We start from the raw sequence: 11,681 nt of genomic DNA on the forward strand, positions 1-11,681 counted from the left end.
TGAATCAGTCCGTGAATGTCCAGGTGACGTAATCGGAGAGACAAACAAAACATGACACGGATTACCGTGACATCCCTCCCTCAATCAATCCCTCCCTCTATCCCTCTTTACCTCCCTCAATCCCTCCCTCCAGGAACATGGCATTGACCTTCAAGCCTTTTTCATCAATGCAGTAGGACAAAAATTTTTCCATGTCCTCTTCACATTGAAAAATAAACAAAGTCATCCTTTGCTTCAGGGAATTCATCACACATGACCCTTTTGATGCCATTTTGTTGGTCATCAATGGTCATTTTCAGAAAAGCAGGCTCTGTCACCTCCCCACGGAATAAGTCTCTGTGACCCAGTTCCACGCTGTATACAGGTCTCTCAGAATGGTTGGCTGCTGCACCTGGTGAAGACACAAGTTGTAAATCAAATATACAAAATTATAATGTCACAATAGTGGCACACATTTAACTGTTAGATATGACCACTAAAGTCTTTACCTTATTAATGTCCTGTTCAACCACAACTCTTCTGCTGGGCAACAGTTTGGTGGTGGTGGATTTCGAAACTCTGAAGACAGGCTCAAGTGTTCCCAGAAGGAGTTGTGATGATTCTTCAGTCCAGTATGCAAACCTCAGTGTTTCCCACAGGATTTTGAGAGACTGTGGTGGTGATGACGCCACCCACTAATTAGCAAATATGTGACGTCATCATGTCGTGTTTCATTTGATCTCGTGTTGGCACCTGAAATATGTTTCACTTCTACTCTTTGATCTGTATATGTTTTTGATCTGTATTTTATGTCAAAATATATTTTAAGCTGAATTAAGCTGTTTTAAATAGTGAAATAAAAATGTAAATGGGAATCATGAAAATTCTATTTGTGGGGGCCAGTGTTGATTCTGTGGTGGGCCACCACAAATAAATCAATGTATGGGAAACACTGCAGTCATATTTATGTAATGTTGTATGTGATTTGACTAGGTCTACAAACTAAGATAAAAGGAACTAGGCCAGATTAATTTAATTAATTCATGGTAGCTTGACTCATTATTGATATAAATGAAGGCTATATGATTCTACCTCTGGTCTCTAGGAAAACTTTCTGCGCTAATTTAGCGGGACTTTGACTGATTGCTTTATATAGTTGATATAACAGATAGCACATAGTATCATAGTAAATTGACATGTCATTGTTAAGTGTAGACAGGTCAGGCTCACACTAATAATGTAAATGTATATATCTTTGGTTAATTTGTAGAGATAGCTACAGAGAGAGAGGAATTGCCAATATGCATAGACGGAAAGATGAAAGTAGAGCGGACAGACTGAGAAAATACAGACAAAGATTGAGGGAGGACCCAGAAAGGTACCAAGAATACTTAAAAAAGGAAAGAGAACGAAATCAGAAATGCAGGGAAGAAGGGATGCTGAAAAGTATCAAAGAATTATCTGACAGGGAGGAAAGAAATGTCAGAAAAAAATGGAGGAAAAGACAGGACAAACACAGGAAGATGGTTAAAAGACAGTTCTGTGTGTATAGTTCTTTTTAGAGATCAACCCATATGGATTCGATTTTTGTTTCATTAGCCTTAGCCGATGACCGATACAGGCTAACGATTTTCTTGAGCCGATACTTGGAGCCGATACTGCTTTTGCTCACTCAGTTTACATTAAAAATGTCTCATTTAAAAAAAGTAACATTTATTGAACTTAAAAAAAAAACTATATTTAACAAATACTAAAAAAAAGGTGATGGTTCTATGGAACCATGAACTGCACTCTCCACAATGATGAGGAACTATCAGCAAAGGATATTGATTTCTAGCACTTTACTACTACAAATATATATAAATAAAAAAGTATATAGAAATAAAAACCCGCTTTGTCCAGTTATGATCAGCTGTTAGGCCGAGCTTTCAATGTTGTCAAGGAAAGGTTGTTTGTTTTTAGTCACATGACCTGCAATCGCTTGTGGCTTCCAGCACTCTGTCTGTAAATAATGCCAGTATTAATGTCGGTGAACACAGCAGCCACATATTGGCCAATATACACATAAACACATAAAATATACACGATACACATAAAACTCGCAAAAATCTGCTATCTTGCATCCCTTTAAGGTCTGAACTATCCGCCATCTCTTCAGCGTTATGTCCGTGCAAAGTGCTTTTATATGGTGTTGCTTTAGATATTTTTTGTGCTGTATGTTTTGACTTCATAATGCCAATAATTTTTGACTAACTAATTACTTTTTTTTTACACAAAATATGGACAATCCAATATGGATGTCACTACCGAAACATTACTGTCACGACCGAAACAAATAATGTTCTAGAAAAATAAAATAAGTTTTGTTATCAGAAAAGATTACATAATTTTATTTAGTTAGATAAAAATTTAAACTAATGAATCCTTGAATTTCAAATCTGTATCAGTGCATGTATGGCAATTACAGAGAAATATTGCTTTCAAAATGCATTTCATTTGATAAACCACTCTTATGGTTTTGTTAAAATTATATTTCCAATCAATATAACCATGAAACTGTCTTTAAAAAAATATATATATATATATTTAGAAGGTTAATGTACAGAAAATCAGAATAGGCTATTAAAAACCTAGTTTTTATATCAAATGTTGTTGTGTTTCGGTAGTGACACATTTTGGGAAAGAGAAAACATTTCGAAACTGTATAAAAACATGCTAAGAAACTAAAGTGTCCAATCAGTAGATTAGTGTTCCTTAGATGTTCTACTATGTGTATGACTACAAAGCTTGCAGGAAAAAACACACTTTTTTCAAGAAGTTTTTTTGAAGTGTCAATTTGCACCAATTCGGTAGAATGGCCCATACAGGTATGTATAGACATAAAAATAAATATTACTTGTGCTTTTCGGAACTATATCCCTGTTTCTAATAATAGTTTTTACTAAAATACTTTTATCAAAGACAGTCAACTGCTGATGTCCACAATGTTATGGGTGTTCTTTTTTTAAAATGAAGTAGTAGATATAGATAGATATATAGATATATATATAGATAGATAGATAGATAGATAGATAGATAGATAGATAGATAGCTTTATATTTTGTAATAACCCTACCTTCAAGAAATCGTCCTTTATAACCTGGTACAGAACAGCTATCCCAAACTATTTGTGGGATTGGTGCTGGTCCCCCATCCTGGACTTGAACCTGAGGGACTTGAACGTGTCACCTGCATGACACCAAAAAGTTCAAAAACATACCCAGACAGAAAAAAAACGTAATGACAACATTCAGTTCATATTCATTTGAAATGAAATCACACAAACCTGTTGCATAGAATCGCAGGGTCAAAGACAAACGCTCTCCAAGTCATGCTTTGCGAAGCCTGTCCTATTCTATTTGAACGATAATTAAATCAAGAAACACAGCTTTTAAACACAGTAGACAACACGTTGATATTTTAAATGTGATCATAGCCAAACATAAGCATGCAGCTATATTTCCTATATAAACAAGCTGTACTCACCTTAGGGTTGCCACCCATGTCTGATAAAAAACCTGGACATATCGATGACCCGGCCAATTGGTTTGCTCACAAGCCCCCCCCCCCATAGCATAATATTTCTATAGGCCTATGCAATTATTGGCAACACTTTACAATTCTCTTTTTTTCAATTCTTATTTGTTAACATTAGTTAATGTATTAACTAACATGAACTAACTGTGAGCAGTAAATTTGTTACTGTATTTGTTAATCTTTGATAACGTTAGTAAATAAAAATACAGCTGTTCATGGTTTATTCATGTTAGTTCACAGTACATTAACTAATGTTAACAAGATTTAAATAAATGTATTAATAACATTAACAAAGATAAAAAATTGCTTTATGCTATTAGTGCAGTTTATTATTAGTGCATGTGTTAACTAATGAACCTTATTGTAAAGTGTTACACAATTATTTGTTCATTATGTTAAAATATGTAAATCAGTTTTACAATTTATTAAAGCTGCTTATACTATTTATGTAAACTGTTTTTATTTATATTCCATGGCACCTTTAAACAGGTCTAAATAGCAACTAGCAAATATGCACATGAAATTAAACTTGTTGAACTCACCTCAACATGTATTTTACAATCATTTAACCCGCCATGGGTTAAGCTGAAGTCACTGTTACAAACTGTACACCATGCAAGATTTTAACTCTTTTAAGACAGGGATACACTTTCGTGTAGTCTGGTGTAAAATGTGTCTTATATTTTTGCTTTTGGGGCACTCTCCCTCTGCCATGGCGCTCCTGTTTCTAGATACACTGATAGTTTGGTTCGGGAGAAGAGATAAAAGCCCGCACGCACTGACAAGTGATTGGTTGATGTTCTGAAACAGGCCAATCAGGATGCTCTCTGTCTTACATGCGCTAAATGAGGCAAACACACACACAGACGCAAGGTCTCCCTCTCTGCCGTGCGCGCGCTAAATTTCATATTCACATAGCTTTTCGAAAACCGGGACATTCAGTGTCCCGGGAGAGTTGATACATAACCCGGGACAGGTTATTAAAAAGAAGGACAATCCCGGTAAAACCGGGACAGGTGGCAACCCTAACTCACCTCCAACTCTTAAATCCCTGCTGTCCTCGTGTGGTGTTGATCCACCTCTCCACATACACATCTCTTCATTTTTTTCTTTTGCGGCTTTGCATCGCGCAAACGGTTTGCAGCACGAATTTCTGTATGAAGTCTATATATACAAACAAAAGTTTTGCGCGTCGTCTTCATTCTTCTTCTGTGGGTTTACTGGTGCGCGTGTTGTTTCGCGTCATTTCCGGTTTGTTTTATCGCGTGATTTTTCTTGACAAAACGTGGTTTGTGGACAAGATAGAATCGCCGGGTGATAGAGTTGTTTTCAACTCGTGTAGTGCGTTACCTCCTGTTGTGGGGCAGTCACGTTATGTCGTGTGGTGTGAACTGATCAACAACGTGAACACTCCTGATTTCACAGAGAGCAAGTCATGTAGTGTGAACCGCACAGTTCGGACCAACGTTTTAAAGTCATGTAGTCTGTACGAGCCTTTAGCTGTTATAAAATGCACTGGTAACCCACTGCTTCTTGGGGTTTATTGCTTTATTTTACTCTGAGTAAAATTAAAATGACTGACTTTTACTTGAGTAGATTTTTAGACCAATAACTTTACTTTTACTTAAGTAGAATATTTTATTATCTTTCCACCTCTGCATTCATGTGTATTAAAAGTAAATTTGCATCCGTTCATAGAGAAAGAGAAACGTTTTTTATCTGTACACATTTCCTTGCAAGTACAATTTTGCCTGTATTATTGGTGTCCCTTTCAAAAATTATTCTTGAAATATTTTATGTTTAATGTCCCCCCCAACATTTAAATGAAATTTTCGCCCCTGGTTATATGTTAAATCTTTGACCAGATTTTAGAAACATTGATGTGCATAAATAACTTATTTTGGGTTGTTCTGTTGTTTTAAACTTGTTTCCCTCACTTTGGTACATAATTTGTATTAAATTGACCATTAGTAGTGTTTTTAGTTATATGCCTCAATACCACCTGGCCTACTGTCTTTTATCACAAACGTTTAACACCAAGACATTATATGTTAAATCTTTGACCAGATTTAAGAAACATTGATGTGCATAAATAACTCATTTTTGGTTGTTCCGTTGTTATAAACTTGTTTCCCTCACTTTGGTACATCATTTTTACTTTTGCCATTTGTACTAAATTGACATTTATTGACCTTTATTAATTCCCCTATTTTACAGAGCCTTTTTGTTACCGCTCTTTTGTGATATGGTAGTGTATGGAGCGAGATATGCGTCTTTATTACATGCGATAAATTAAATGATCTGAGAGAAATAAAACTATTTGAAAGAAAAAGTTATCACACTGATAGCAAAGAAGCATTTGATGAGAAAAAAAAGAATATTTGAGAGAAAAAAATTTCATACCAATAGCAAATAATAATAATATTTGAGACTAAAAAAAAGTTTTGAGAGAAAGTATTTTCTCATGATAGAAAATAAAAAAATATAAATTTGAAATTTTTAAAATTATTTCTGAGAAAAAAAATCTCTCAAGTATATGTTTTTTGCTATTAGTGTGAAAACATTTTCTATCAAAACGCTTTTCTTTGCTCTCGATGCAATTTCTTGCTCTCGTGTCAGGATTTTGCTTTCTCTGTGAAAATTGTGTCATGGGCGGGGCCACGTTCCTATTGGCCAGTCGGGTAAGCATCGTCTTGTCTTGGGAATCGAACTGAATCATTACACCGTTGTTCGGTTCACCTAGATAGATGCCGTCTCTGCCTTTAGTTGAGCACGGACACTCTAATGTTTGAGTAAGATGATGACACACAACTCGATGGATAGCTGGCTGAGCAAGTTCACAGCACTGAAGATTAAACATTAAAAAATGAAATGGTACTCTTATTCATGAATGAATGTGTATTATATTATTAGCTTGCTAATCGCTAATTAGCCATCATGCTAGGTAAACTTGCAAATGCCAAATGAATGTTTTGATTCACTCCTTATTTAGTGAGTAGTGATCTAGTTTCTACCTTTGCACTTGCTAGCCTCAAAGCACCTGAAGAGTAACTGCTTGTTCATCATATACAACCTCCTGTATAACTTTCAACCAACGTTAGTGTGCATGGAGGAAGTACACGCCTAGCTGCCGCAGCGTATATAGAGAGATTTTTAAAGATTTTTAACATATATAGAGATTTTTTTTCTCAGAAATAATTTTAAAAATTTCACATTTATATTTTTTATGTTCTATCATGAGAAAATACTTTCTCTCAAAACTTTTTTTTAGTCTCAAATATTATTATTTTTTGCTATTGGTATGAAAACTTTTTCTCTCAAATATTATTTTTTTTCTCATGAAATGCTTCTTTGCTATCAGTGTGATAACTTTTTCTTTCAAATAGTTTTATTTCTCTCAGATCATTTAATTTATCGCATGTAATAAAGATACATATCTCGTTCCATAGTAGTGGCTGTAACAATCTGGTTAATGATGTTGCACTGCTATTTTTTAACACAACTGTGAATGGCTTCACCATTCGTTCAGTGATGGGCCATACTGAAAGCATTTAGACAGCAATCTGCCACTAATAATAAGCTTTTGTCCTCAAAATATACATTCAGAATACTTGCATTATGTAGGTACATCAACATTGTTTACAAATAGCGAATGTGGATCACAAGAAAAAGACAGAAGCCTACTTTGGATTAAAGATGACAGGTGCAGAAGAACACAACAACTGTGGAATGATCTGCCGGTCGTGACACAATCTGCTGACTCTGTAGCTGTCTTTAAGACTTGGTTAAAAACCCATCTCTTCCGCCATTACCTCACGTCGTAATATAGGACTTACTATCTTTCTCTATTTACCTTTCTCTTTATCTGTACATTTCTTTAAAAAATAAATAAATTACTAACCAACCCCTGGCTATGTATATTATGTTGGACTTGATAAGACTATTTCCAGTGCACAATGTATTGCTGGTCTTGTGTTGCTATAATTGCTTCTATTGTTTACTTCATTTGTAAGCCGCTTTGGACAAAAGCGTCTGCTAAATGACTAAATGTAAATGCAACATCACAAGCTGTAAAACATTATTATAAAACTTATTAGCTGTTTGTGAAATATGAATCATTATGTGTGTCGGCTCATTATGCACATGAGACTCTAAGTGACTTTATCGCATATGCGTTTTCCATAGCAGATTTATGCTGCGTGCGCAATTATTAAAGGTAGGGATTCACATTTTGAAAAATGCTAACGGTAGCCGCCTAGCAATGAAATCACGATCCCACCCTCCAGTCAAATCGCCATCCAAAGTCACGCCTCTTTCAAAACACATGAACACGCACAGATCAGACGGTCACATCTCACGTCTCATTCACCAGTGAGAAAACTTTGCAGTACAAAGTGAATAACATTACCATAATAACCAACATAAACAACTGGTTTACATCAGAATTAGTTAAAGGAATAGTCTATCCATTTTCCATATTAAACTATGTTATTACCTTAACTAAGAATAATCGATATATACCTCTATCTTAGTGCGTGCACGTAAGCGCTGGGGCGCGCTGCAACACTTCAATAGCATTTAGCTTAGCCCCATTCATTCAATGGTACCAAACAGAGATAAAGGTAGAAGTGACCAAACACATCAACGTTTTTCCTATTTAAGACGAGCAGTTATACGAGCAAGTATGGTGGCACAAAATAAAACGTAGCGCTTTTCTGAGCGGATTTTAAAGGGTAACTATATTGTATGGCGGAATAGCACTTTTGGGAGTACTTCGACTCGACGCAGTAACACTCTCCCTTTCCCATTATGAGAGGGAGAAGGGGAGCGGATTTTTCAGGCAAGTCGAAGTACGCAGTCTTTCTACAATAGAAACCTAAGTGACCAACAAATTCATTCTTTAGGTAATTTACTTGAGGTTGAGTTCCAACGATCAAAATGTCCCCTACCTTGGTTATGTCAAACTCACCATCACCTTTCCTAGAGAATTTGTTGGAGTCAACATGGATGTACCTAACTTAGCTCTTGTTATCCCTGATCTTCCATCTGCCTTTCAGCCATCTGCATTGATTGGCACAAATACCTTGGATGAGCTATATAAGGACTTTTCACATCGAAAACCTCGTTACTTTTCACCCTCTTATGGGTACAAGCAAGTTCTTAAAATCCTGGAGTTGCGCCAAAACCAGGCTGTGGAAGGAAATGTCGGGCTGGTGCGTTTACCTGAGAAGCAACCCCAAGTAATTACAGCTGGTCAAAGTATAGTTCTTACAGCTGGTCAAAGCACAGCCTTCAAGGAAGGAGTGAAACCGCCCCGGTTGGTCCGGCGCTCACGGAAGAGCGAGGCAGAGGAAAACCACGGTGGCTGCGAAGACGCGTCTGGAGTTGTTTATTCCGGTTAATGCTGTGGTTGAGAGGGAGCGACCAGTAGGCTCGGAGAGACGTAGTACTGAGGATATTGCAGATTTGGCCACGTGAACATGGAGTATTGGGCAGAAGAAGGACGGAGTTGAGTATTTAAAGCATTCCCGTTGCAGCATTTGTATTGATTTGCACCGCTTACCTTTATGAGATCACGTCCGTAGAGAAGTCCTTGGGAAACGCATCTGAAGGAACGAAGGAGTGTGTCTTAGCCATCTTGAATAAACCAGGTCTTTGGGAGAGAGAGGTAACATCGAGTGTCAACAAAACTGTGAGTTCGTGGAGTTTGCTGTCTTGTCAGTGCCACCGTTGCTAATATTGTGTTCCAGTGTGTTTCCTGTGTGCTGACACAGTGTGTATGCGGCCCCACCTGTGGAACAGAGTGGTGGGTGAGCCGAAGCTAACTAAAGCAAGGAAGGAGTGTGATTACAAGTCGCGGGGTTGACGTTCCATCTGGTGATCCTTCGCATTAGCCCCTTGTCAATTGTTCCGGATCAACTCCCGGCCCAACATGGTGGTGTGACCCTAATTCACCATGAGTGTGTGGAGTGCAGTGGGTGAGTCTTTCTTTTTGATGTGTGTGCAATACATACTCACCTGTACGCCCAAAGCCAAGAGCCCAGTGTACTCTCCCTGTATACTCACCTGTACGCCCAGAGCCCAGTGTACTTTCCCTGCATACTTACCTGTGCGCCCAAAGTCAAGAGCCCAGTGTACTTACCCTGCATACTCACCTGTACGCCTGAAGCCAAGAGCCCAGTGCACTTTCTCTGTGTATTCACCTGGACGTCCAAAGCTGAGAGCCCAGCATACCGTACCTACATACATACCAGAGTACTTACCTGTGTACCTTCTAGGCCTTTGCAGCCTTTTGGCGATTTTCCGTTTGGCGACTAAATTCAAAAGGCTTCCTGCCGCACTGGCGGGTGATTTTCATACCAAAATATTAATGCAATATAATGTGTTTGCCAGTAACTAATCTGGGAATGAGGTGAGCTAGCCACAGAACGTCTCTACGCTCCAACTCTCGCAATAGAGACAGTCTGTAGCTAATACTGCAGGTAACTTGCAGTCTGCAGCTATCTGCTGCATATTAGCTATCAAAATGCATCCCCGCCCTGCCCGTCGGGCTTTCTTGACTTATAGGGAGGAAAAAATATATTTAAATGCTTATGCATTCTTTCACAGATTTGAATGCGTAATAATGGTGTATGAAATTCAGGCATTGGGTATTTAAATTACGTTTGAGCGCCTGCTCGAGTTTTACTTTTACTTTCGTGATCACGCGAATAGACGCAGTACAGGAAGCAATCCATAATGATTTGTCATGGATTTGTTGGGCAAATCCTCCAACTTCATCCTGTCAGTCATTACTATCCTCATGTAAGAAAATTAAATCTCTCGCAGCAAGCTGGTACGGTCAGTGAAGAGAGTGACTCTGTGCAGAATCGCTCTTAAAGCAACAGTAGCCCCTGTTTTTCTGATCGAAAAAAATGATCCAATCTGTAACTGGATGATCCAAACTGTGAGTTTTGTGACCCACTAAACCACTTTTAAATGGTGAGTATATCTGGTGTGGGGATGAGCAGGAAAAGTTGGTTTACATGGAAATCCAGTCTTTTTGTTTGTTAAAAAACAACAGCATCAAAACAACAACAAGAATAGCAGATTAAACATTGTGGTTAGAGGCCCTATTGGCTTTGTATTGGCAAAATTTGGCCTGGTTGAGGTGATCACATCCGGTTTGCATCGTAGCTCCGTCGAGTTCATCATCTAAAAATCATTTTTCTTATTCCTATTTATATAATATAACTTATTAGTTTTACATAGGAATACTTTACCGTGACGATTATTGAGCAGTACTACCACGTGAAACTATTTATCACTAATAAACACCCAGTGTTAGCATATAGCCCGCTAGCATCCACAAACGGTGGAGGCTGAAGCTAGCATTTTCCGATCTAATGGCGGATTCATCTGATATATGCTTTTCTGACCTGTTCTCATCTGAGCGGGAAGCTGTGGAGGAGTTGTTTCCCGGTTTTAGCAGATCCAACGCGAGGTACAGCGCCCACTTCACCCTGCCTTCCGACGTCCACAAGCGAACGAGGCGCGCAACAAACGAGCATTCCACGCGATGCAGCTTCACGGACCGTGAACGACTGAACGGAGACGCCATCGCCCAACATGAAAGCGATCGGGAAGCTGTGGAGGAACCGCTGCCCGGCCTTCGCAGATTCAGCAAGCCCCACATCACCCTGGCCCCAGACGTTCGCAGGCGACCGAGGCGTGTCACAACCGAACACCCCACGCAATGCAGCTCTGGGGACCGCGTTCGGGTAAACGAAGACGCCATCGCCCAGCATGAAAGCGGTAAGACTCCGCTTGTTATTGTAACATGTACTACTTGCCACATGTATAGTTTAGCTTCTGCTGTTAGCATAGAGGGGTTTATATGCACTAAGTGTATTGAAGTATTAAGGTTAACTGAGAAGGTTGCTGAACTAGAATCGCGCATCCGAACGCTAGTTGAGGATAGCAAAACCGCTAATGTTACTGTTGCAAATAATCTATCGAGCGAAAAGACTAATGGCTCGGTTCCGACATCAGATGCTAATGTAAATATTACAAATACTGTATCGAGCGCGCATAGTGTTTATCAAAATACACATAGCTCGGTTCCGACATCAGAGTCAAGTCGGCGG

The 11,681-nt window shown here is 38.5% G+C and overlaps 1 long non-coding RNA gene across 1 annotated transcript; it reads right to left on the reverse strand.

Annotated features, from left to right (window-relative positions):
• Window positions 1-3,094: 3,094 nt before the first annotated feature.
• Window positions 3,095-5,053, reverse strand: LOC135753318 (uncharacterized). Its single transcript, XR_010533593.2, has 3 exons — window positions 4,590-5,053; window positions 3,305-3,504; window positions 3,095-3,207 (listed from the first exon to the last, which is right to left on the reverse strand). It is a non-coding gene; the product is annotated as an uncharacterized lncRNA (long non-coding RNA).
• Between the last annotated feature and the right edge of the window lie 6,628 nt (window positions 5,054-11,681).

This window comes from Paramisgurnus dabryanus, chromosome 11 (genome assembly GCF_030506205.2).
Source record: "Paramisgurnus dabryanus chromosome 11, PD_genome_1.1, whole genome shotgun sequence".
NCBI lineage: Eukaryota > Metazoa > Chordata > Actinopteri > Cypriniformes > Cobitidae > Paramisgurnus > Paramisgurnus dabryanus.